Source organism: Chinchilla lanigera, unplaced genomic scaffold (genome assembly GCF_000276665.1).
Source record: "Chinchilla lanigera isolate Chin_1 unplaced genomic scaffold, ChiLan1.0 scaffold00141, whole genome shotgun sequence".
Lineage (NCBI taxonomy): Eukaryota > Metazoa > Chordata > Mammalia > Rodentia > Chinchillidae > Chinchilla > Chinchilla lanigera.
Genome location: NW_004955542.1, coordinates 1695645 through 1721385, shown reverse-complemented (window position 1 = coordinate 1721385; position 25741 = coordinate 1695645). Strand labels below are relative to the sequence as shown.

The 25741-nt window shown below is 50.8% G+C and overlaps 1 protein-coding gene across 10 annotated transcripts in view; it reads right to left on the bottom strand.

Moving 5' to 3' along the window:
• Hdac4 (histone deacetylase 4) overlaps positions 1 to 25741 on the bottom strand; it is a 256470-nt gene that overhangs the window by 164775 nt on the left and 65954 nt on the right. The window contains exon 1 of one of the 10 annotated variants that reach the window (XM_005411177.2): positions 21717 to 21806. The exons of the other annotated variants lie outside the window; for them this stretch is intronic. The gene's annotated coding sequence lies outside the window, so the exon portion shown is untranslated. Of the gene's footprint in view, positions 1 to 21716; positions 21807 to 25741 lie in introns of those variants that run through there. 10 annotated transcript variants of the gene reach the window in all.

Below are 25741 nucleotides of genomic sequence, written 5' to 3'. Positions count from 1 at the left end.
ACAGTTGATATATGCCAGGTATTTTGTCACAAACAACAGATGACTAACACAGGGGCATCCAGGGCAAAGGACCTAGGGCAGAGAGCTGTGGGGTCCCAGGCAGCAGCCTAAAGTGGCTGAAGCCACTGACAGCAGGAACAGAGGACAGCCCAGCTAGGTGAGGCAGCTTGGCCACCTCAAGCAGTCTGACCAACTAGCAGCAGTGTTTGAACCACAGACAGACTGGACAGCCTTGGGGCAAACAATCAGGCACGGGGAGCTTTAGGTCTGATGACCTTTGTTTTTTTTTGTTTTTTTTTTTATTTTAAAGATAAAAGGAGGGAAACATTAACAGACATACAACATTTTACAACGTATCACAAGCACAATACAGACAATACAGAGTTACAAACAAAGTGGTAGGGAATTAACAATGGTGGTTGTATTACATATTGATATCTTCAAAGTGGCTTCTCATGAAAACAGATATAGACATGCAATACTGGTCCACCAAAGACTCATTGACAGTTTCTTTCAGCATAGAAATAGAAGACAGAAGAACAACCATGTTAACTATCCTGTATATACATACATACAAAATTTCTCCTTCGTTCCCGTCTCTTTTCCCACATCCCAGAAGCCCTTTACTCTTCAGTGGTTTCCTATCATTTCACAGTGTCTATCATACCTCCGAGTTTAAATTAACTCTTTCAAGTTTTACACTAGTGACACAATGCGGTGCTTGCACATGTATGTTTGATTTATTTCACTTATGAGTATGGTCTCTAGTTGTGACCATTTAAATATAAAGGCCTCGAGTTCATCTTTCTTTACAGCTGAGTAATATTCCATTATATAAAAGTACCATAATTTTCTTATCCAATCCTCGGTGGATGGACATTTGGGTTGCTTCCACATTTTAGCAATTACAAATTGTGCTGCTATGAACATAGGTGCACATATATCACTGTGATATGATGTTTTTAGATCTTCTGGGAAAATACCCAGCAGGGGGATAGCTGGGTTGAATGGGACCTCTAAACCTAGTTTTCGGAGGAATCTCCAAACTGATTTCCACAGTGGTTTCACCAGTCTGCATTCCCACCAGCAGTGGAGAAGGGTTCCTATTTCTCCACAGCCTCGCCAGCATTTGTTATTGGTTGATTTCTTAATGCTAGCCATTCTTACTGGGGTAAGGTGGAATCTTAGTGTTGTTTTAATTTGCTTTGTTTTGAATGTGATTTGCTTAGTTGTACATTTGCATAACTGCAGTTCTCTTAGCAGGGTTCATCACTAGCTCCCCAGGCCAGCTGTAACAGCGCCAGTTCCTGAGGAACACAATGGAGGAGAGAGGCAGGCAGTCCCAGCAGCTCCGGAGACTTTCCCTAAAGGAGGAGGGGTGTCAGGAAGCAGGAAAGATTAAGGAAACTCACCTCCAGGCCACTGGTTTGACACCTGGTTGGCAGTGGGGATGCATGGGGCAGTGGAGCCGTGTGGTGACATGGAGTACGAAGAGCTGTTCCAGCTGCTACCTGGAGCTGGGAGGTGGGACCACCCCATCCCTCGGGCATGGTGGGCTGCCCAGGATACAGGAGGGGGCAAGGACACTCTGCAGAGGTCCTCCTCCAGTTAGAGCTCTGATCTGCAGCACATGAGTGCTTTTGTAAAACATGAAGCATGCACCATGACCTCCATCTTCACCACACCCCTTCTCATGGCACCACGGTCAGGTGGGCACTGAGGTGGAGGCAGAGCTGGAAGGAGGCCCTGACATGGCCTTGTGAGCAGACCAGACAGAAAATGAGGACGCAGACGGCACTTCGGCACATTCCCAATGAATGTGGCTCTGGGAAGCTTCAGATCTTCAGGGAGTAGAGTCTGACTTGAAGCCATGGGCAGGAAGAGCAGCTGGTGTGAGGGACAGAGGGAACATGCCAGGGAGCAAGGCTGGCCAGGGCGGGAGCAGGCTGGTACCAGGATGCATGACTGAAGAGCCACTGCTGGGACCAAGGATGGCCAACAGCTGTTCCATCGAGAAACCCCAGGCGAGCACCTCAGCTCTGCCTCCCTTCAGTGGCCAGGGTGACTTCCAGGGAACAGACAGACCTGCAAGCTGAGCTGGCAGTCTTGGGTATCCTGTGGCAAGGGATGCTGTAGCAGATGAGGACCATGCTTGTGTCTGTGTCACTGCAGGGATGATCTGGATGGGAACTTGGGGTCAGGCAGTAAGTGGGCACCCACTAGGGTGCCAGAACATGGGGCCATACTGGACTTAGGCAGGCCACGCTGGAGGTGAAGGCCTAGCTAGGATTTGGGTTCTAATCCCCAAGTACGGTAGGAAATGGAACTGGTGCTGTTCTCTAGCACCATAGGCCCCTGGGCCCTGGGAGGAAAGGGGACAGACAGCAGGTCACCCTCAGCAGGTGTTGATCCTGCTAGACCTGGGACCTGCACAGAGAAGGCAGGAGACCTGGGAGTGAGAGAGCTCAGAGCAGGCTGGCCAGAGGCTTCTGGTGCAATGGTGAAACGCGCCCTCATGCTCTCCTGCCACAGGACAGACGGCGGCAGACAAGCAAATGCACTGTGGAAACCTGGATTAAGACAGCTTCTGTCACACTGTGGGGCTCACCACCTGTACAGAAACTCCCGGGCAGCCAGAAACAAGTGAAAGAGACCCTTAACTTAAGCTGACAGCACACCAGAAACAAGGCCAGTGGGAGCACCCAGGGGTGCTGGGACTCAGGACAGGTACCCCGAGTCCAGACTGGGCCTTGGCACCTCTGCGTTCTCAGCACACAGAATTCTTGTCTCAAGAAAAGCATCCTCAATTCGAATTCCTACCCTGGCCACCATGACAGCAAATACGCATGGGTTTCAAATAGAAGAGAAGAGACAAAAAGAGGGCTAAAAGGTATTAAAGACCAAGTCAAAAAAATGCTTCACCTGCTCAAATTATCAGAATTAGAACAGTAACTACTTTGGTAACTTTTAAAAAAAAATCTGTTTATGTTTTTCCCATATCTGCATATATGTTTTCATTAAACTAAAGGTTTACTTTCTAGTAACAGAAAGCTACAGAACTGTTCAAATTAATCATTTTAAACAGACTTTCAAAAATAACAAGTTTAATTGATAAACTTTGTAAAGAAAAGCCTCAAAGGATGCAACAGATACCACACAACAGCAAAAAGAAAACTGAGTCCATTAGAAGACGGTTGTGAAGAAAACAACCCAACAGAAGGAGGCACAACTGAGAGCAAAATAGAAAGAGAAGTGAAGATCACTGCACAGTAAAATGAGAAAAACAGACTACTGTCTATTCAGGGCCCCAGAAGGCAAGCGTGAAGACAACAGCGCAATACAGGAAGAAATGCTGACTGAGAATTTCCAGAACGTATAGGAAGACACAAAGTCACAGGCAAAGAAGGAACGCATGCCAAAGGATCAGAGAGCAATCCCCACTTAAGCACACTGCGACACAAATGTAAGCATTATCAGCGAAGATGTCCCACGCAGCCCGTCAGAGACACGCAGGGAGGGGGACACTGAGTGGAGATCGCGTTGCCTGAGCTCGAACAGGGAAGCCCTCTTTGAAGAGTCTCTGAGCGTGAAGGGAGGAGAAAAAGAAATCATCCTGAAAATCTGCAAAGCAATCACCAAGAATGGGGGCAAAACAGACATTCTCAGGCAAAATAAACAACAAAGATTTTACCTCCAACAGATCTACGAAAGCTCCTACACTATATGCACCAGGAAGGAGGAGGGTGTAAGACACAGGCGGGAAGGGTGAGCAAGTGGGGAGGGAAACAGAGACCTCAGCACCAGCCCAAAGCCCTGTATGCATGGGGCTCTCGCCCTGTACAGGAGCTCCACTTCATTCATGTTCTTTCAGGGTGCACATGTGTCACAGCCAGTGAGCCTGAGCCAACACTGACCCGTCAGTATCAGAGCTGTGCAGGGCCAGGACCACATGACACCTTTGGCTGCCATGACTCCTGTGGCCCTGACAGTTACTCAGTCTTTCCTTGTTTCTGATGACCTTGGCAGTGTTAATTAAGGAGCCCTGGCTAGGAATACTGTAGGACATCTCATACCCGGGATTTGTCTAACATTCCCAGAATGAGCGTGGGGTTACGTGTTTTGGAAGAAGACCACAGAAGCACAGTGTCTTCTCCCACCATCACAACAACAGTGTATGCCACCAATACGACCTGCAAAACACCAAGCGCGAAATGACAATCCTGTAATCCCAGCACTTGGGAGGCAGAGGCACGAGGATCAACAAAAGTTTGAGGCCAGCCTGGGCTACAAAGTGAGTTCAAGGCCAGCTTGAACTACTTAGTGAGACCCTGTTTCAAAATGACAAAGAAAAAAAAATGACAATGCTAAACATCAGGACCTGCCTTCTGCACCTCAGACTATAACAGAAAAAGGGCCGAGGATCATGGAGCTGCATGTCTACCTCAGATGCCAGAAAAGAACTCCAGAATTAAGCCGAGGAAAGTAATGGGAAGATTACAGAAAAAACAAACACATAACTAAGACGACTGATTGATGGAGTCAAAAATCAATTCTTAAAAAGATAAAATAAAATAAACACTGATCAAAAAGGATAAATGTGAAAAATGAAACAGTATATAACTACAAATTCAGCAGAGATTTAGAAAGATAAAAGAAATTATGAGAACTTCCACCACAATAAAATAATGAGTTCTAAAAGGATCGTTTTAAACTGGTCCTACAAGAATTACAAAGTTAAACTGTCAGTAACCATTAAAGATACTGGGCAGCTACAAAATCTAACCACCAAGAAAACATGAACCCCCAACAGTCTTAGAGGTTGATTTTCACAAACATTCAAGTAATTAATCATTCTATTCTTAGACTCTTCTGCAAAGCATAAAAAAACTGACATCAAAAAAAGAAAATTACAGGCCACTACAACTCAAGAACAGGATGAAAAACCCTAAGCACTACAGACCTAATCTGGCCAAACATAAAGGGACAGTGTTTATCACAAACCAGTTGGATCTGTGACCACAAGCCAAGTAAGGTCTGCCAGTGGCAAGTCTATAGGTATGCTTTACCGCATTAAAAATCAGAAGAGAAATTAGATGATCATCACAAGAGATGCAATAAGAGCACTCAGCAAAGGAGGCATGGTCACTGTAAAACCAACCTGGGAAAGAGAAATGTGAGAAACCGTTCCTCTGAGGACCAGCGTGCCCAAGGAAGCCTCAAATCTGCCCCTGCACAGGGCCACACTGACCCTAATCTGGCCCTCTCGGCCAGCGCTGTGAGCCCGGGACGACAGATTGGTACTGAGGGAGACGCAAAACTGTCACCACAACCCTTATTACCTTTGTCTTAGAAAACCTGAGGAAGCCGTAGAAAAGTGATTAGAAATTAAAACAGCAAGGTGATTAGACAGAAACAAAATACAAAATTCAACTGCATTTCCATGAACAACAGAAAACATAATTTAAAAGAAAGATATTGTCTATAACAGAAAAACAAACTGCAATCTATCCAAGAATACATTTGTGTAAAGACCCTTACGGAGAATATAAAACTCTATGGAACAACACTCCAGGAGATCTAATCATAAACCACACAAACAACTACACTCTAAAGATGCCTGTTCTTTCCAAAGTCGCTCATAATATTCCATGCAATGTCTGTGAATATCCACCTTGGCTTTGTAGAGGAACATGTCCTAGTGGAGTCGCAGCGCAGAAGGACCTGGGACCCTTGGGGGTGGGGTGTTGGCCAAGGGGCCCTACAATGCTGACGGCATGTGCAAGGCCATGGAAGGAGAACAGACCAAACTCCAGGCCCCGAGTCTGGCTCCCACACACACAGACAGGATGGCAGCGTGATGCTCACTGGGAGGTTGCATGGCCACCTGCAGGAAGGGGAAGCTCACACGCTAGAGTTAGCCAATGAGAAACCAAATGGAAAAGAAAATTATTCCATACTTGCTCCACATACAAACACCAAAGACTCAAATACAAAAAACAAAATTTCAAAAGCTTTAAGATAATATATACTGAATTACCTTTATGGCATTGAGGCAAGGAAAGTTTTGGCTGTTGTTTTGTTTCTAACAAAAAGCACTGACCAAAAAAGGAAAGTCCTATGTTCTGGCTTAGTCAGTATCACTTAGAGCTGTTTTGCATACAACCTGAGTGTCCTTGTGTGCACACACTTCCAGGCCAAGTCAGCGGATAAAGCATTTTCAAGTAACATCTTTTTCCTCAGTAACAAATACGAAAAGGGACAAGGGTCTTTTCTGGAGGACACTATAATACACAGTGAGGAGACACCACAAAACTGAAGTAGGAGCACAGGACTGGCTGGTCCTGCACAGCAGGCTCTGGCCTTACTAGACACAGAGTGAGCCCTCAGGGGGTCAGGAGGACCCACCCAGCGTCTCCGAGCCGGACACTGGCGCAAATTTGGTTCCATAAGGCTGGGCTACAGGGACAACCTGTACCAGTAACTACAGAGATGCCAGCAGTGGTGTGGATACTCAGCAGTGGTGATGTCAACACCCAGCAGCAGTGACCACAAGGACAGCCAGCAGCAGTGCATGTCATTTTCACTGCTGACACTTTTCTGTGTGTTGAGGGGAGGCGGGTTAGTGGTAAATTAAGGAGCCTGGGGCCCACCTATGTCACAGAGAGAAACTTCTGGAGCGACAGGATTTGGAGCTTTATCCTCAAAACCAGCAAACAGGCAGAGCAGCCCCAGGAACAGAGGCTGACCTGCTCCTGCACACACCCCCACGCACCCTGAACCACATCACGTGCCTGGGGGTTCACTCTGTTCACTCACAGCACAGGGCTGACTGAGGTTGAGACTTTTACTTCAGAAGTTTTACTTCTATCATGACTGATAGAATAAATGATCCAGGCAGCAAGAAAACGAAGAAAAACAGGAGAAAATCCATTTGGAAGAGCGTGCCCACCTCCACTGGGTGCTATGTGCCGCATAGGATGACCACGCTTCCTCAGTGGGCTTTCAGAGACACCAAGTTCCTATCGAAGACCCCAGCCGAATGTCCAGGGCTCTGCTCAGCACTTCGCTGGGAGGCCTATCTCAAGTGTGGGAGAAAACCAGGAGCCCTGGCAAGGAAAGGACTGCAAGTCATTGCTGTCTGCCTGGGCCAGCCCAGGCTGGCTGAGGCCAAATGCAGGCGTCTAGGGCAGGTGCGGGGCCCAGGCTGGCCTTGCCGGCCAATGCGCACAAGCCACAACAGCTGTGACACCAACCGGCACACTGAAAATAGACTGGTGTTTGTTTATGTGGCCTGTGTTGAAGGGCCAGGTGGGGGAGGTCCCAAGGGGACAGAAGCCGCCAAGAGCGGGGTTTTAAGGTGAAGGTCATCTGGTCACCTAGTCTGTGGAGCTGCAGCTGGAGCTGAGTGGGGAAAACACTGAAGTCGGTCCCCACTTCCTGGAATGCAGGCTTTAAGGGTGCCAGTGAGCAGTAACCCACGGGAGGGCCCGCAGCCAGCCACTGCTGGGGCCTGGAGAACGAGAACAGCTTTAGAAGACAACCTGCAATTAACACAGGAACAATTATCTTCCTAATTTAGGTTAATTTCTACTTCGCAGCTCTAGTTGGGGGGCAGGGCACTGGAGCTATCTATATGTGTGCTTTTTATTTTGTTCTTGTCAGTCTACACATTTGAAAGTCCTTAAGGAAGGTTTTAAATGTCCACCAGCATCTCTCAGAGGAAGGGCCGAGGCCGGAAGCTCCTGCACGGCCCTGCTCCTTCCCTGCACAGGCTCCAGGAGAACACGCCTTTGTTCTGAAGCTTACTCCTGCTGCAGCTCTGCCTTCTGTCTGGAGCCCGGCAGTGGGTCCCTGGGCAAAATGTTGCTATCAGGGCAGAGCCCAGCTGAGGTGGGTGGCACACTTCCAGAATGGAAACATTCTGTGGGGGCCCCAGCCAGGGGCACAGGGGCCGGGTCTGCCTCTAAGGGCTGCAGGAGGGGGTTCCCAGTATTCTGCTGGGTGCAGGGAGCTCCCACCACACAGGTGCTGCAAGGCCTGCATCTCCAGACACACCTGGAAGGCCCATGCAGGAACACCTGCACAGCAAGCACTGCCCTGCTGCTTCTGTCCACATAGTCACAGCAAGGCCCTGAGCTCACTCCAGCCTGGCCAGAGGTCAACACAGTTTCTCACTGGCCACTCCACGGGGAGAACTGAAGCCCTGTCCAGCACTTCTTGTTTGCTGACTGTGTGATGCAAAGGCCTTTGAGGGCTTCTGCAGTAAGAACAGCAATTCAGTAAACACCGCTGTCCCCGAGCCAGGAGCCAAGGAAATCACAGCAAGCAGGCAGCAACTAAGCCCTATAAGAGCCCAGGCTACCATGGGAAGGTGTACGAGGCCTGGAAAATGGGCCCACCTATCCCTATTTAAAATGCATCTCTTTGTTCCAGAAAAGCAAATAAAACCATATCCTGGCATCAAGTCAGAGTAATAGGTAGAGTCAAATAATGTGTGGCTCAGAAACACACCGAATGTTCACAGTCACAAACTACCACACCGGAGGTGGGACTGACTGTGTTCCTTCCTTTCTTCTTCTGTTTTTGGAAATGGGGATAGGATGAAAGTAAGCTGTCAGGGACAAAGAGGTTGGCCATCTTTCACAGGGACTTTTGAGTGATCACCCCCGTTACATAAGTAACCAACAGAAATTGGAAGGGTCTAAAAGCTGGGTGTGAAAAAAGCACCCAACAGCATCCCTAGCAAAACCTCGCTCAGTGGGAACGATGTTACTGTTTAAGTTATTCAAACAGTAACCAGTATACTCTATTAGATATGATTTTACTTTTCAAAAAAGTGGCTGCTACCCTCTAGAAATGTCCTGAGAACACCTGCCCAGCCTACAGGTCTGGGCCTACTAGTCCAGGTCTGGCCAGCTGCCAGGGCACCACAGCCCAGTGCCTTGTGCCCCAGGCCTCATGCCAGCCTGGGCCACACCAGGAAGCAACTGTCTTTTGAGGGACCTGCTCCAACTCAGCCAGCCTCAGAGCTGCCTTTCCCAAAGACAGTCCCAGAAGGGAACCGAAAGGGTCACAGGATAGGACTCCCTTTAAACAAAAAGCTGGAAAAGGTCCTTTTGGATGAGCCCAGCTGGTTTCTTCAATCTGGGGAATCCCAGAGGTTAACATGGTAACTGCCTTCTACATTTCTAGTTTTCCCCTAGAGAGGTCTGGCCAGGACCTGCCCCTTCCCTAACTTCTGACAAAGTCAAATATCTTGGGGAAAAAAATATGGTTTTAGAAAAGACTGTTTCAGACATCCCCTACCATATACAGTCAAAGGAGTCTAAAGCTACCCATCAAGGGCAGGGTTTAAAGAGGGGGATCAACAGGGAAAGACCCAAGCTCACCCCATAAAGATCAGAAGCTTGCCACTTTGAGGGACTAAGGGTTCAGGAATTGGCAGAAAAGCACAGGAGGCACCAGAAGCCCAGCATGGCCATGCCCCACAGCTGCTGTGCCCAGCCACCGCTCTTTCCCTCCCTTCAGATCCATCCGAATCCCACACTGAGAAGCGAAGCTGTGCACCTGGACACATGGCATCTACGTGGATGGCCTGAAACCCCAAAGGCAGCCACAACACGTGGGCTAACTCCTTCTTGAGAAAATTTATATAATACAAGAAAATTTATGTAATAGTTATTTGTTAAGCACTTGCTAGGCCCTAAAATGATAAACCTAACAGGAGGACTTCAACTTATCTACCTGCAGTAAGAAAAACTCAGCAAGTGTGCTAGAGACCTACTTAGAGAGAGCTGGGCCACACACAGCACTACCCATGCCCTGCCGCCCTCTGCCACTGCCCTAGGAAGAGTCGCTGGTTCTCTTGAGTCGAACAGCACCCCTTCCTTGGCATCTGGACTGCCCAAGGGGGCTCAAGTCACAGTGATGCCAAAACGGAAGTGCCTGTCATGTACTTCAGCCTGGGGCTCAGAGAAAGATCACACTCATGCACACATTTCCCTCCAGAAAGAAGGTGACATCCCGAAGTCAGAGAGGCAGGTAGGAGAGATGCGAGCCTGTCACTATAGGGAAAGGCAATGGCAGTTCTTGAAGAGCTCTAGCTGAGGGGCATCTGGAAGATGGCACCCATTCAGCTTTGGGGATGAACATGGTAGCAGCAGTAGGGATAGGAATGAGCACAGAGAGCCACTGTACGGAGGAAACTGCGGGAGCTGAGGATAGAGAAGGGCAGAGAGCCCTACCCATGCCAGTTTGCCTAGCTCTTGTCCTAGGAGGTGGGGAAATAGCAGGGCACCCCAAACTCTGAGACAGCAGAAGCTGGCAGCCAGGCAGGGAGCAGTCCCCTGCATCTCTATGGTAGCTAAGCAGCCCAGCTGGGGCAAGGCCTCACCGGAGCTGGCTTCCAACACTGTCATGCCTTACCTGTGACTGCAGTGCGGGCCTCCCTTGGGGTCACACTGGGAGCTGCCAGAGAAGCTGGAGCACCACAGTGAGCCTGTCCTCATGGAGGAGAGCCATCAGGAGGTTAGGGCAAATCTGCAAGCCTGCGTCGGCAGGGGGAGAAGGCTCAGCCTGAAGGCTCCAAGCCCTCGCCAAGGGGTCTGCATCATGTGGGCAGCTGGCAAGGGCAAAACGGGCAAGCATGAGAAAGCTAGTTCTGTGAAGGCAGCGACAGGCAGGCGCAAGTCCAAGGCCCAAGGAAACACAGTAGACATTCATGGGGATCTCGGTGGCAGGACTGGGAGGGGATTTGGAAAGAGCTATCCCCCATCTCATAGGCCTTCACTCCTTTTTAGAGTGTCCTGAGGTAAACAGGCACTGCACTATCATCAGGGAGGAGGCGGGGCTCTCCTGCTGGCTCAGGGACGCCTGCTCATCCTTCATCACAACCCCTGCTGCTGCCTCTGAGGCTTTTAACCCTAGCCATGTCTACTCCGCTACTTCTCTTGACCTTCACTTTACTTTCTGAAATGAAATGTCCCCACGAAAACTGATGACAGAATAACGGTATGTTCACACAGGCTACAGGGTCCGAGTGAACAGCCCAGGGAAGCCAGCCTCAGCATTCCTCCAATCAGTCTCAAGGCCTGTGCACACTCCTTCACACACCCACGCTACACATGTGCATGTGTGTGCACACACAGGGTATGCCTGGCCATATGTGTGCCCTGGGCACAGACACCCTCACTTGGCCATGAACTTCACCATCAACCCGGCAGTCCCCACCCAGCAGCAAGCAGTCACAGCCCTGGCCTGCCATGCCCTCTCCCGGGCTGCCTCTCTGGTCTTCCCTTGTTTCATGGGTTATAGGACCTCACTTTTTTTGACCCAGAGAGCCAGCTGAGCACCAATGCTTTGATTCTAAAGGTCACCCATGACATTTCCTGTGGCCTCAAGTATCTTTCAGGGCCTCCACAGATCAGAGTCACTAGACGGGCTGGCATTTAGAAAGCCCACACCACTTCTTTTTCTTTTTAAGGACTTTACATTTATCTGCTCGTTTCTGCTCTTTTCCCTGAAACATAGTTACAAAGGAACAAACCAAAGCAGTATTGCCCAAAGGTGCCCACGAACAGGGATGAACAGGGTGCTGGCCGCACCCATTCCAGACTCTGAGAGTCCTGAAAATGAGAGGGACCAGGGGCTCAGATTCCATCTCAGCCCAGGAGTCTTGGTAACAGATTAATTTAGACAGCACTGGATCACTGATTGTACCCACACACCAGTCTCATCTGAGGCAGACTATCCTCATACTCCTGGCCCCTATTTCCTTGACATTCAATACTTGATTATTCCTGCCAAAGAAATGAAGAGATCTAAATGGCTTCCAAAGGATGTTCCCTGGGTGCAGGGAAAAATATCAAAACTCCCAGTTCTGTTCATTTTTATATTAAAGAGCAAACCAGAATTCAACAGATGCTACTTCCTGTAAGGGCTAGCCTACGCCCTTGCTCAGGCCCTGTCAAGGACACAGGGCGTGAAGGGGGCAGAGATGGGGGACAGACAAGGACATCCCTCACCCCCCGGACCCACAAGTCACTGGGTAAGCCTGATAGAAGCAGGGCTAAGGACAAGGCAAGTCGGGGTGCACTGGAGCCCCTGACTCCCCCATGAGCAGCAGGCACTGGCTCTACCCACAGCCTCTTAGAGGCCAACTCAATGACTGCACAGAGGATAGGCCTCCAAACTGGACTGCACTCTGAACAAGGCCCATCCCACCCAGGAGACAGCATGGTGCAACTGAACAGCCAACCACCAAGGTCCTGCAGGATGTGACCAGTGCTCTGTGTCACACCCGCACCCAAAGCTGGGAGGTCAGCAGAGGGTTGAGACTCAGGGATGTGGGGTTCCTGTCCTGGCTCTTCGGCTCCCTGAGCCAAAGTGTGGCCTGAAGCACTGTAGAATCTCACCAGAAGGTTGTGTCCTTAGGCAAGAGAACTCTGTTTGGAGATGTGAGCCTGTGTTTGACAGGCCTCTCCTTAGGTCCGCTCAATGTTAGCTAACAAAGACTTGTGGACCCCATGCCACACCAGCAGCGCACAGAGGTCACCCATTGCTCTGCCAGGGTCCTAGGTCGGGTCAGCCCACAGCAATCTCTGCCAGACCCCATCACATCAGCGTCTTCCTTGTGTGGTCCCACCAGGCATGGGGCATGCCACATCAGGAACCACAAACATGTAAGGGAAATCACAGACTATATTCTTCACTTTAGAACTTTTTAGAAAACAGAGACCTAGAAAGTGAAAGCAAAGTTTCTAGACACAAAGGCAAATGATGTTCTTCTAGCTGCAGGGGAGCACATCTATGCCACAGAGCCCTTGGGTCCAACATGATTACACTGCTGCTTTGGCCAGTGCTCCACCACTGCTAACAGAGGCACGGGAAGACACTGAAGAAATACCATAACCAGCCACAATGTGGACAACTACCAGGCAACAAGGTATAAAAATCTGTTTGTTGAAATCACAAGAGGTGAATGCATTTCCCACAATAAGAATTTAATGGACTAAAACATAAATAAGCAACACAAAATCAAATAACTCTCCTAACCAAATGTCCCAGTGAAAGCAGACTCAGGGAATGTCTGAGTGTTCCTGAAACAGGTAGACGTGGCTGGATGGCAGGTTTCACAAAGGCTGGCAGACCTGCATGGGCAGCACAGGGACCACAGGGAGGACCCCTACACTCCAGGCCCCTGTATCCCAGGGGAGACCCTGGGGCCACCTGAATTTCAGGTGTACACACTGCAGCATTCCAGAGTCCCAGCCACCCCTCACTGTCACAATCACCAACGTCACTTGACAAAAGCTAAGCACTCCACAGGGGATTCCTCATTTACTCTTCATGACCCCTTGGGACTGTCACTGTCCACAGTCTTGGCCCTGTCTGCTTCATTGAAATCCCAGTGATCATCACACAAGTAATCAACACAGGCAGGGACGTTCTACCATTCTTACAAAGCTATGAATCATGGCTAAATCTCATTAATCCAGGATCCCACAGTGTGACATCATTACATTTCACCTACGCAGCTGGGCGACAGCAGCACTAAATGACAATACACCTCACTACTAACAGTTGCTCAGAGATTTAAATGTGCCTTAGGATGAATGGCACAGTTCCTGAAAAACAGGCTGTCAGGATGTGTCTCTCCTTTGTTAAATCCCACCTCTTGCTTCAAATATTCAGGAATCGGAACTGGGTGGCATGTGCCACCATGAAGATTCTCCAAAAGTCAGCACACTAGACGGTCAACACTGGCGTGAATGAACACACATCATTATGGGGCATCCTATATAACAGTGCTTTTGTTAGTTTTTCTGATACGAGCAGAGAGACTCCACCAAGTGAAGTCACTCCAGTTCAGGGGTATGCTGTGTGCAACAGCAGGCTGAAGTCACTGCCGTTTACATAACCCTTTGAACAAAACATGGAGATGGCCTGATCACCAACAGATGCTCTGATTCCCTCACGTTATGCAGGCACTCAGATGTAAAACCAAACACGCTTGCAAGGAGGGTGACCCTGCAGGTGTGCACAAGCATAGCTGCACTACTGCGCAGGTCAGTTTGCACTAATGTTTAACAGGTTAGCAACCAACACTTACTCGTGGGCTAAGCAACTCTCAGCATGATCCCTGAAACAAAGGAGCACTCCCTGAGTGAGACGAGTGGAGGGTGCACTGACCGATGACTGCAAAAGGCACTGCTCAGAGTCCAGGCAGCTGGGTCTGTTCACCTGCTGTGCCAACCGCCCATCTGCTCCTGGGCACACAGCAAGAGACGTGCAGCAGATGGGCCAACCTGGGGAGTGATATGGGCTGAAAGCCTGAGGGACGCTGCTGGGATCAGAGCAAGGAGACCCCCGGAGCACTAGACACAGGTGGTAGAGGACAGAAGCTGAGTGCCACCACCCTCCAGAGGACTGCTGCAGTTCTGGTCTATGAACTTCCAGAGCCCCATCACAAGGTCCTGGCACCCATGCCACTGAGGCAGTTTCTGCCATGAAAGAGCCTCCCAGAACAGCCCCACAGAATGGAACAGCGGTCACTGACATCCTGCAAGCAGCCCTGAGAAGGGGCACGGACTGTGAGTGATGTGGCCTAGGCCAAGTCGCTGTGGAGATTATCCAGCTCTGCCACAGGCACCCGTGTCATCAATGGGAAATCCAGGAGGGCATGAAGGGGCCACCAACCTACAAGCTGGGCTGTCCCCAGGACAGCACTGTAGGGAGCCAATGGCCACCACATGTGGTTGTGCGAATTAAAATCTAATTTAAGTTCTTTTGCATTTAGTTCTACAGTTGCACTAGCCATGTCTGAAATGCCTGACAACCACCCCAGCTAGTGGCTCCCCAACAGGCAGGTACCCATCATCATGCCCTCTTCAAGACAGTTCTGCAGGCCTCTGCTTTTTACCAAGCTGCCTTTGTAGCCCAGTGTCTGCTCCTCTTCTATGCCAACAGGGGGCCAGCCCATCTCCCCTCCTTCACTTCTCGACCACAGGCACCCTCTGGGAAGGGGGCATCTCCCCTCTGCACTTGCACGACAGCCAGGAGTGGTGGAGTGCTGCACAAAGTAAGCATGTCTCCCTGCTGTGGAATGTTCCTCCTGCCTGGTGGACCTCACTGGATTTGTCCCCTGTCTGTCACAAGAAGCCATGAGCCTGGGACAGGAGCAAGGCCAAGAGCCAGTGAGGCCAAGCTAGGACTTCACAGAGGTCCCTTTTCTAACTCCTACACTGTTTCTTTTTTTTTTTTTTTCATAAAGAAAAAGTAGATAAGGTTGTGATCCAATGCTAGTGGCTGCTGTGGTGCAGTTGCTGCATGGCACGCCTGGCTACGCTTTGCCTGCTGACACTGCTGCTGAGGAGATCCGCCTGAGACCCAGTCTCTGCCAGGTCTCCAAGTTCTGCACTACCAAGTCTGGATAATTCCCTAGCCATGGGAAACAGCTACTCATGATGGCCTTAACAGAGACCTCACCAGATCAGCCAGCAAATACTCCTAAAGCCATTGTGCTCAGCCTATGGGGACAAGGAAGATCTTCTTCCTGCAGGCTCCACAACCCAAACAGAGAGCTCTCTTCTGCTTGAGAACAGCTCTCCCCAAAGGAATGCATGGGACATTTTGTGATGAATGGGCAGACAGTGGTCAATGTCCAGAACCCAGTTATCAGTCAAAAGAAACATCAAGTGGAAATATCTAGGGACGCTTGGACAAGCTCACATCAAGGACAAGGGCAAGGCAAAACTGGCAGCAAATTCACCTGGCTTCTCAAATCAAAATGATAAGCAAATCTCACAGGGGTAGCTCTTCCACAGAATTCTACTTAGAGGTCTAACTTTGCCTTCCTCAACATGACTCAGTCAGCAGGAGGCCTGGGGAGGAATGGCTTCCTTTTGGAGGGAGAGTCCACAATTTTGTACCCCAAATTTCCCAAAGGGTTGTTCCCCCTATCTCCAGCTATGCAGTGGAAGGAGCCAAGTTACTCAGACATTTGGCAGAAACAAATCAGCCCCAACACTCACTCCAGACTGCCTGCCAAAGAGCACAGTGCCCTTCCAGGCCCTCCCTCGTCCTTAGGCATGCCCCTGAGGAAAAACCATCCCCCAGACTGGTCCACAGATCCCTTGCCCGAAAGTCCCTCTCAAGCTGGGCTCTTGTCCATCACAGGTGACTCCTGAGTGTTTAGGTACCGATGCTGACATCCTCCTGCAGGGACACGGGACTGTAGCCAAGCCCCCTCGGAAAGGCCTCTGCGAGGACGGGCCATGTCAGCTCAGGCGGGGAAGTGACAAGCAGGGCACTGCCTGGACACTGAGGTGCTGCGCATCAGACCTGCCAACTCAGGTCCCAAGTCCTCACAGCTGTCCAGGTGAGCACTGTGGCATACGCACAGGAAAGCAGCAGTTTTGAGTGGGGCCCTACAAGGAAATGACCACAAAGCCCCACTTCTCTCCCAGCGCCCCTGCCCATACCCAGCTTCCTGGCAGGGCAGCAGGAGGAAAACAGAGCAGGGACGGGCATGAGGTGTCTTTTGAAAGGACAGGGACTCTGGAAGCCCCAGTGGCCTGAAGACTGGAAATGAGCTCTTTCTGCCTTTTATCCTCTGCCTCTCTTGCATCTAGCTGAAAGAGCACTTCCTATCCTCATAGAGAACCATCAGCACCCTAAAGGACAGAGCTCTTCACCCTTCTGCAGGCTCCGGGGGCACCTATGCACGGCTGAGCAGCAGGATGGGGGAGCTGACCTTGAGTCCTGAGAGGCCAGGGGGGCTTGGTGCAAGCAGCCAGACGTGGTAGGAACAGTAGTGCCCTTGTCCCTGTTTTCTTGCTCACTGCAGTCACTTTGTTCTCTCGAACTCCTTTTGTTTCTAGGTAGGTTTTTTTTCTCTTTTAAATTCACAGGAAAAAAACAAGTTGAGTTTGTTGCCTCCAGTAAAAAATTCAAGGCAACCCCAAAGGCTGTACAGGTTATCTTTTTTTTTTTTGAAACAGGGTCTTTCTAATGTAGTTCAGGCTGGCCTTAAACTCACAGCAATTCTCCTACCTCAGCCTTCTGAGTTCTAGGATTACAAGTATGTGCCACCACAGAAAGTCCCTCAAGCTGGGCTCTTGAGGTTCTTTTTAAAAACTGCTATTTATAAGACGTATCAAGCAACAACTACAGGTCTCATCTCTAAAAAGCAGCAAGGCAGCTGTATCCTCTGTGCTCTCAGGTAGGCCACGGGCCTAGGAGCTTTTCTCAGGGACTCTAGGCTCCCCAAGTCCCTGTCAACATTCAGCACAGAGGCAGTCCTGCCTGCCAGCCCCAGACTCTCAAAGTTGGCAGGCCTCAGGCCTGTGCCAGCCCTGTCCCACTGCAGCCCATCTCCTAAGGCCACAGACACACTCAAGAACTGGACTGCACTGTGCAGCCAGCTCCTCTGGTAGGAGTTGGCCTCAGCCAGATGCTTAGTCCGGTGAAGGCCACACCTGTACAGCAAGAACCTCCACCAGTGAGTGCGTGGGGGTACAGGAGCGGGACACCCTGCAGGTACTTTTGTTACATGTGCATGAGGATTAAATGAGATAAGCCCTGGAAACATGGAGCACGTCATAAGCATCAAATGATACCAGGTGGTGGCATGGTGATACTTGCATTATTAATAATCTGAAACAGCAGATTAACAGCACAGGCCCAGCTCACCTCAGAGCTCCCAGGAGGACAGAGGGTGTAACACAAAACCAAAGAACATCCTATAACCTCAGTGTGTTTAAGTCCCTGCAAACTTCTTAAGCTTCAAAACACATTTTTAAAAGGAGCCTAGGAGGGAAGAACAACTTCATGGATGACTGGGTCTCCTCCTGCAGGACCCCGGGGTCTGGAGCCCTCAATAAAGCAGTCACCCCCATGCCACATGAGCTGACGTGGGAAATTACTTCCAAATCCATTCATCAGAGGCTGGGAATGACAGAGTGTGGATGTTTGTTGTCATACCAGACCACGACTCCAGATTCCATGCAGTGGTTTTCTAAATATTGAAAAAATATATATGTATGAAGCTGTAAAAACCTTGGAGCCAAATGGCTCTGGTGACTCATGTGACACAGCCAAAAGGACATGGCACAGTTCACACAGTCCAGTTGCACCTCTTCAGGCTACAGGAGAGTCCATCACTTTCCTCTGGCCAGCTGGGCTCTTGGTTCTTAAAACTTTCATGTGGGGCCAAGAGAGCCACCAGGGCCAGCAACTCAGCAGAGCGCACACTCCAGCTTAAGCCGTGCTATACCTCACTGCTTCACGTCCTGCTATCCCTGCCTGACAGTCGCCATGCTGTCAGCGCTCCTGAGTTGGGGGTGCATGGATCAGTAAGAGTGCTGAATGGCAGGTACGTGGCCAGCTGATGTAAGGAGGTCACATCTGGCACATTTGGTAAAGCTTGGCTTCTTCGTGTTTTCAGGACAACGGCCAGGGAGCACTCCTTACACCTCTGGGCCTGACAGCTCTGCCCAGGCTGCATCAGTGGCACGCTGCAGCGCTGCCTCTCCTCCACAGGGCTAGGAGCATCCCCAGGTGCCACTCAGTGTGCGCTGATGCCAACAGCGCCTCACTTTTGCCCTTTCTCTGTGGAGGCCACTCTGCCAGGCCCAGAAAGGCAAGGGCCAGGGGCTCTTTAACATCTCTTAAATTTCTATTTTATAAAAAACACTATTTCTGCATGAACCAATTATAAAATGAAGGCAAAAACAAGTTCTAAAAGCTTCCAGAATTGTAGAAAGATTAAGAACCAAATCTGTTTTTCATCTTGTTCAAGTATTTTAGGTATATGCAGTACAGTTTCATTTAGTCAATAACTCAACTGTAGCCCTGTCCTACACTAGTGGATTAATGAAACTCCCGTAGGTTTAGACACTTTACATGCACAAACATGTGCCCGCACACAGCTAAATGTGCAGAAATCTGTGAGCTACACTTTTTACTCCTCCTGGGAAGCACAACTGGAAACCAGATGCCATGCAGGCCATGGGTCTAAACAACATGCAAGCCAACCACATGGATGACATCCACAAAGTAGGGAACCAGGGTGCTTCAGACAACTAAATGTCACCGCACTCCCCTACAGCCAGAGTAATTCTCAGTGTCCTAGACAGCCCAGCTCACTGCACACAGATAACTGCACTTCGGACTGTGCAGAGAACGCTGCCGACCTCAATCTTGCATCTAGACAATGTTGATGGGCTGTGTTTGTGGAACGCCAGCACACCTCTAACACGGACATCTTCCCAATTTGATTCCATTTCCATTTACTTTCCTGTTATTTCCCAGCTTCTCATAAATTTGGAAGGCAGGAAAAGTTCAGCATGAGAGACTGTGGTTCTCGTCAGCCCATCGGGCCCAGGGGAACCCTGACCCAGCTCCTCCAGGTCAGTGACCAGCGCTGAGAACAGCACCTTCCTGACGGACACATGGCCCTCAGGCCGCCTGTCAGACCCCACGGCTGACGTGTCACCTACACAGATGCCAGCACTGTATGAAGCACATCGACCCTGGGCCAGGCCATCCTGTCCCACACTCAGCCCAACACATACCAGTCTCTTGCCCTTCATGCAATGACAGAAAGCAAAAGCTACATGCGACATTCTTCACATGTGCAGGGCACACCTGCTTCCCGTTGCACCCCCAGGTCCCTACACATGCCCCAACTTGCCCCCTGGTACAGAGCAGCCTGCCCCAAGTCTGTGGGGCTACTGGTGATGGGGGCAGGATCCACCTCAGTATCTTGCTAACTAGTGGGCACCCCAGGTTCACTCCCACCCATCCTGCACAAAGACAAATAGCTCACGAAGACTTCCTGGAAGCGGCTGTAGGGATGCATGGGAGATTCTGGTCAGAGCAGCAGGAGCCACAGGGCCTTGGCCAGGTTGAGCAGCACTGTCGTTCACATACCCACCCCTAGCCTCCCATCTGGGAATCTGCAAAGGGCCGGCTGACGGGACCACTTTCAAGCCACATGCACCTTCAGCTCTGTACTTTCTTTCTACTCTGGTGCCCAGGTCCTGGAAACCCTTCCGAGCAGGGAGGAGAGCCCAGGGCACAGACCTTCTGGCTGGGGTGGGCTCCATGCCCGTGACCATCCTGTCAGGTTTGCAGGACCTGCGCAGAAACTGCAGGGAGCAGTGCATCGCTTTGAGAAGCAAGAGGAGGGGGACATACTGAGAAACATACAGCAGAGTGGCCTCCCACACGTCATGGCAGGGACCTGGTAGGATAAGTAGATTCCTGATGCTCAGAGGGGGCCAGCTGGCCCTCCACATTGTCTGTACAGCTCCACATGCTGACCTAGGACATGCTGGTGTCATCCACAGACCTCTAACACTCACATGACACTCTCCTTTCTAAGCAGTCCAAGCACAGCTCCTGCTCAGGACAGTCCCAGGAGCACTGCTTTCCAGGCAACTCTCTGACCCCCACACTTGATCTGCTCCAGCTGTGTTAGATGCACTATCTTCAAATTCACTTCTGCAACAAGTGGAAGAGAGTGAAGAAGCTTGAGTGTCTCCTGCTTTCCTTCCAGGGGCAGTGCTGGCCAGAAGGACCCGATAGCCCATGAGGCTGCAGGAGCTTTGTCAGCACCAGGACTCTTGCCCTTTGCTTCTGAGGTTCACCTGAAAACTGAACACACAACACCTAGCAGCAAACACCCAGGGATGAGTGGCCACACAACAATGTGCTGGAGAAGGCAAAGACAGCCCCTCTGTGGCTCTGCCTGGCTGGATCCAAGGATAAGGACCTGACTTACACTGAGCCACATACACTCCTGGGCCTTGGTTTCCCAATCTGTGAAAGGGAAGAATCACAAAAATATGACTTTTGTGTACTTTTATAGGTGTGTATTAGGGATACTTAAGAGATGGCATGAACACATTCAGCAGGGGTATGCATACCATCGGAAAGCACACCACCACTGTGTGAGCTGATGTCAGAGTGTGAAGGACCGCTGAGATGGAGAGCAGAGGGTTCACTGCAGCCCAGGCAAGCAGCAGCCGGAATCCCTTCCTCATTCCCTGAGCTGGGTCTGGGGACACAGGACGACAGGATGACTTGCATGGCATCTGACAACAGATTTTCCTAGTAAGAATTCAATGCTTGCACGAGGCTTTGATGGTCTCGGAGAGCAGGGTCTTCAGTTAGTAAAGTACATGGCCTCCTTCCAGGGTCAGGGATCACTACTCGTAAGCGAGGAGCCACGCTTCTGATCTGGCTGAGTCACAAGTAGTTGTTCACAGTTCAAAGGGCAAAAACCCATGTCCTTAGCAGCCCAGTGCAGTCCAGGCAGAGCCAAGTCAACATGGCTGAGGTCGTCTCAGGACCCAAGCACTGCAGACATCTAGAGTCCACTGACTCTACAGAGATTTGACCACACCAGATCTGTGTGCCATCATAGATCTGTACGAAGAGCAGTGTGTCACATGTGACAGTGCTGCCCACCCCCTGCCACAGGAGCAAGCCCACCGCCACAGTACACGTGTTTCCCTCTCACTCAAGTCCAAGCCAGGCCGGAGCTGGTGCCCGCTGCTCCCCAAGAGCATGAATTTAAATGTTCTAAGCTGATTCTAGATAACAAGGCCCTTGGTCATTACGAACAACACTGCACAATTACATAACAGAGCACAGAAAATCCTTTACAAGTTTCTTAAAAGACAGTTAATTGTCCCAAATTGGCACTTTACCTTCAGCAAAGACCTCCACTTAATCCCAGAAGCCCCTCCAAAGTCACTCCTCCGAGGGCATTCAACGCTTTAACAAGGAGAAAACTCTAGTCTGCTCTGCTGGCGCTCACTGGGAAGAATTCCTCTGCTCCACCCTGACATCTGGTTTCCATTTCATACTCATGTTGTCACATTACATAACAAGGAGATGATACAAGGATCACCACAAGAGTTTCGGCCCAAGACTCACAAAGAACACCCCAAACACTGTCTATATTTGGACCACAAGTATTCACAAGCCAAAGTGGGTGCAGGGCAGTGGTGCGTCCAGCCCAGAGCAGGCTCCAGGCAGGCACCCAGGGCAGCATAGATACCTCCTCAGGGTGCTCTGTAACTGGGCGCTCCACTCTCCCTCCTCCTCATCCCACAGGCACACGTGGATCATTATCTACTGCCTGTGCACCAGGAAAGAGGCTTCAGGCCAGAAGATGCACAGGAAGAGGACAGAAGAAGGTTGCGGAAGGTCAGAGGCAGATGGTACCAGATTCCCAGCCAGCTCAGCCTGGTGGGACCAGGGGCTAGGAAGCTTCCAAGCAGAGGCTCTCCATTGATGGCAGAGCCCCATGGATATGTGTCCCCACAGCTCTCCAGTGTCATCCCAGAAGCAAGCTCCCCTTCTCCTCAGTCCTCCTCTCAGCTTCTCTGGGGAGACAGCCAACTGCACACTTCTGGCATCGATGCTGCAATGCCAGCAAGGTAGCCAGGAGCCCAAGAGCAGCCTGAAAGATGCTCCTCTGACCACAGTGCTCCATGGAGCCCCCGTGGAAGGAGGGTGGCCAAAGCAGCCAAGGGCCAGTGCCTGGCAGAGGTCACGGAGCTTCTCCGGGGTCTTCCTCCATGTCCAGAATGCCCTCTGCAGCAGGAGCACCCCTCTGCTGTCTAACACGTGGGGGTCCTGGGCACAACAGGTTCTACTGCTAAATCCTGATGGGCTTGCTGAGTGACGGCTTGGGCCACTGCGCAGCTGGGGGTGAACAGCTCTGGCATGAGCGACAACTTCTCAGTGATACAACTTGATGAGCAGGAAACCACTGTGCCGGTGTCTGTGGTCTGGTCTGCCCAGCCACAGGTGCAGGCCTAGCCTCCGCATGTTCCCGACTCCCAGGCCTGGGGCAGGGCTCCAAGCAGAATGGTACTCAAGCTCAGCAAGATGTATCGGTGGTTTGTTGGTGGACATAAAGTGCACTCTCTTTGGGACCAGAGCCAACATTCACTTGTTGAGAAAGCTGTTCCACAGGTCACACGCAAAGCAAATGGCAGCTGGTCTATAAGGGTGATGTCCAGGAGAAGACAGGAAGCTGGGGCTCAGGGGAGCCCAAGGGACAACTTGCACCTGGAGCCCTGCAGAGAGATGCAGCAAAACTGCCAGGGTGCAGCAGCACACATGGTCCAGGGTGGCTATCAGCTGGCAGGGCTGCCTGGTGTGAGCAGCTCCTCCACCTGGTACCCAGTGTGTGATGAAAACGATGCAACTGGATAAGCAAGGCTATGGACTGAGATCCCGACACCCACTGAGCAGGTCCCAGAGTACATGCAAGAGGTGAGATCACAGACCAGTGGCTGCAGATGGGCATGGGAGCCCTCAAGGGCTCAGGACTGGATCACAGCTCCAGCTGGACACTGTGCCCTGTGCTGCCTAATGAAGGGCCTCTTGAACAAGTCCCTAAGAACATTCTCATTTTCCTAACCTGTGTCCTTCCTGTGGAAGCTCTGCTGTTTCTTTTGGTGCTAATCTAGTGCTGGCCTGGGCCATGGAAAGGGGACAGCTGCAGAGTTCACACTCCAGAACACTGTCTATGGGGGGACCAGACCAGGGACACCGGATGCAGGCGCCCCACTAAACATCTGAGCCATTTCCTCTAAAACTGGGCGACAGACCACACCCAGAACCCAATCCCCGATGCACTGCTGCCCCCACTCCAGGCTAGCCCTGTCTAACAACCCCAGCCATCAGGCATTCAGACAACAAATCCTGACTTCCAGCCCACGCCAGCCACCCTACTCAGCAACGTGGTACTACAACTGTAAGCTAAACAAGCCAGTTCACCCATTCAGCTGATACCTATGGTGGTCCACTCTGACACAAGTAGGTCTCTCGACTGCTGTGACTTCACTCACACATAGCCACACACCAGGTGCTGACCCTAATCATCTCACAGAATCTATAGTCTGGAGGCAGGTGGGTCAAATGCAAAGAAGTAAAGACCTGTCCCTTGACAGCAAGGTCCAGCAGCAAGGGGTCTGTCAGTACAATGAGCCAGGGACCACTGTCTGAACATCAAGAGTGACCAAGGAATGTGCTGTGACAGTGGGGTGAAGAGGTTTCAATTCACCCCATAAGTGGCTGCTAGGAGTGACAAAGGACAGCCTGCCTGTCTCTCATCTTATTTCTGCTTTTGGTTTCTAAAACTGAACTCACGTGTGCTGCCAATTCGACTCCCAGGCAGAAAGGGCCTCTTTCCCGAGCTCCAATCTGGGAAACTTGGAAGGACTGTGGTCATGGCAGTTATTGCTGGGGCAGCTCAGGACTGCTGCCACGCCTGCCTAAGTCCAGGTTTTTCTCCTTGGAGGCCAAGGAAGCTACCCCTGAACAAAAGGGAAGAGTGCAGACCCCATACAGTGAGAAGCTTGCCTAGCAATACTGCAAGAGCTGTGGCTTGAGGCTGTGGGAAGGCCCAAGTTCCTAACCCACACCTTGGTTGCCCCAGCCACCCCCTTGGAAGCTGGGCTGGGAAGGCCCCGAGCACGAGTCAGAAGCTACTGGGGAACTACCACCTACACGTTCACCAAAGAGCACTGAATGGGTGTCTGCAGGGTAGCCCTGAAAACCCACCCATGACACCAGCAGTGCTTACCTCCCTTTCATGAACAGTCACACAGACACAGGCGGGGGACCAATGGACTGGGTCGTGTCACACACACATGGGATGACGGCTGCCAGGTCAAGCAGCATGGGTTTGTTCCACTTTATAATGGTGGCAGTCTTGGGGCAGAGCTCTGTAGTGCAGACGATGGCCTGGCCCCATGCTCTGCAGTTCGCCCGGGCTCAGGGGCACCCCCGCTGGTGCCCATCACCCTTCCTTGTATGCAAGTGAAAATGACCTGCATAGGCACCTGGGTTTTGCACCACATCACAACGTCTGGCACAGCAGGCCCTCAGTCTCAAGGTGCCCTATGCAGGCTATCACATTGGGTATCACTTGTCAAACGACATGCAGACAGCAGACACCAGCTGTCCTGACCTATACAACACAGAATAAACACCCTCCTAGTGTGCTAGTTCTCTGGATGTTCTGAAAATAAAGGTCTGAGTGCTACGCCATGTAGACAGAAATGACAGATTTAACATATAAAATGATACCATATACTGACAGTTCATAGGAATGGAAGTCTCTGTCATTACTTCAAAGGTGAGGAACGGGGACACTGTGACTGGAGAGGACAGCTTGGCCTCTCCAAAATCACACATGGGGGCCTCAGCATCTTGCAGAACTTCAGGTTTCTTTTATAAATGAACCTTCAAAAGCACATTTTATACTGACTTTTTACACAAAACTCCACGCAGAGGCTTCCTAACAGCAAGTGTCAAAATCAGGCTAGAATGGTGAAATGGCAACTTTGCCCCAGGGCGACACCACAGGCAGAAGTCTGGACAGGACCCTGTGGACAGCCACAGGGTGGTTCTGAGCCCTGCCCTGAGCAATGAACAGCTGAGGAACACTGCGACAGGGAGACAGAGAAGATTTCTCAAGTCTTGATAAAAACTGAATGGAAGAGCATCACAACCCAGCAAACTCAGAGGAGACGCAAGGGGCCTCAGCGATCACATAATCACCACCCTTAAAAAGCACCCAGATACTGCTATGCACATCCAAAAGGGGGAGCAGGGCCACTGTCCTTGGCACAGGGTGGAGCAAGGGCTGGTCAGCCCTGCCATGAGTAAATGCAAGTCTCTCTCCATGGAAGGACTCAGCACGATAGCAGGG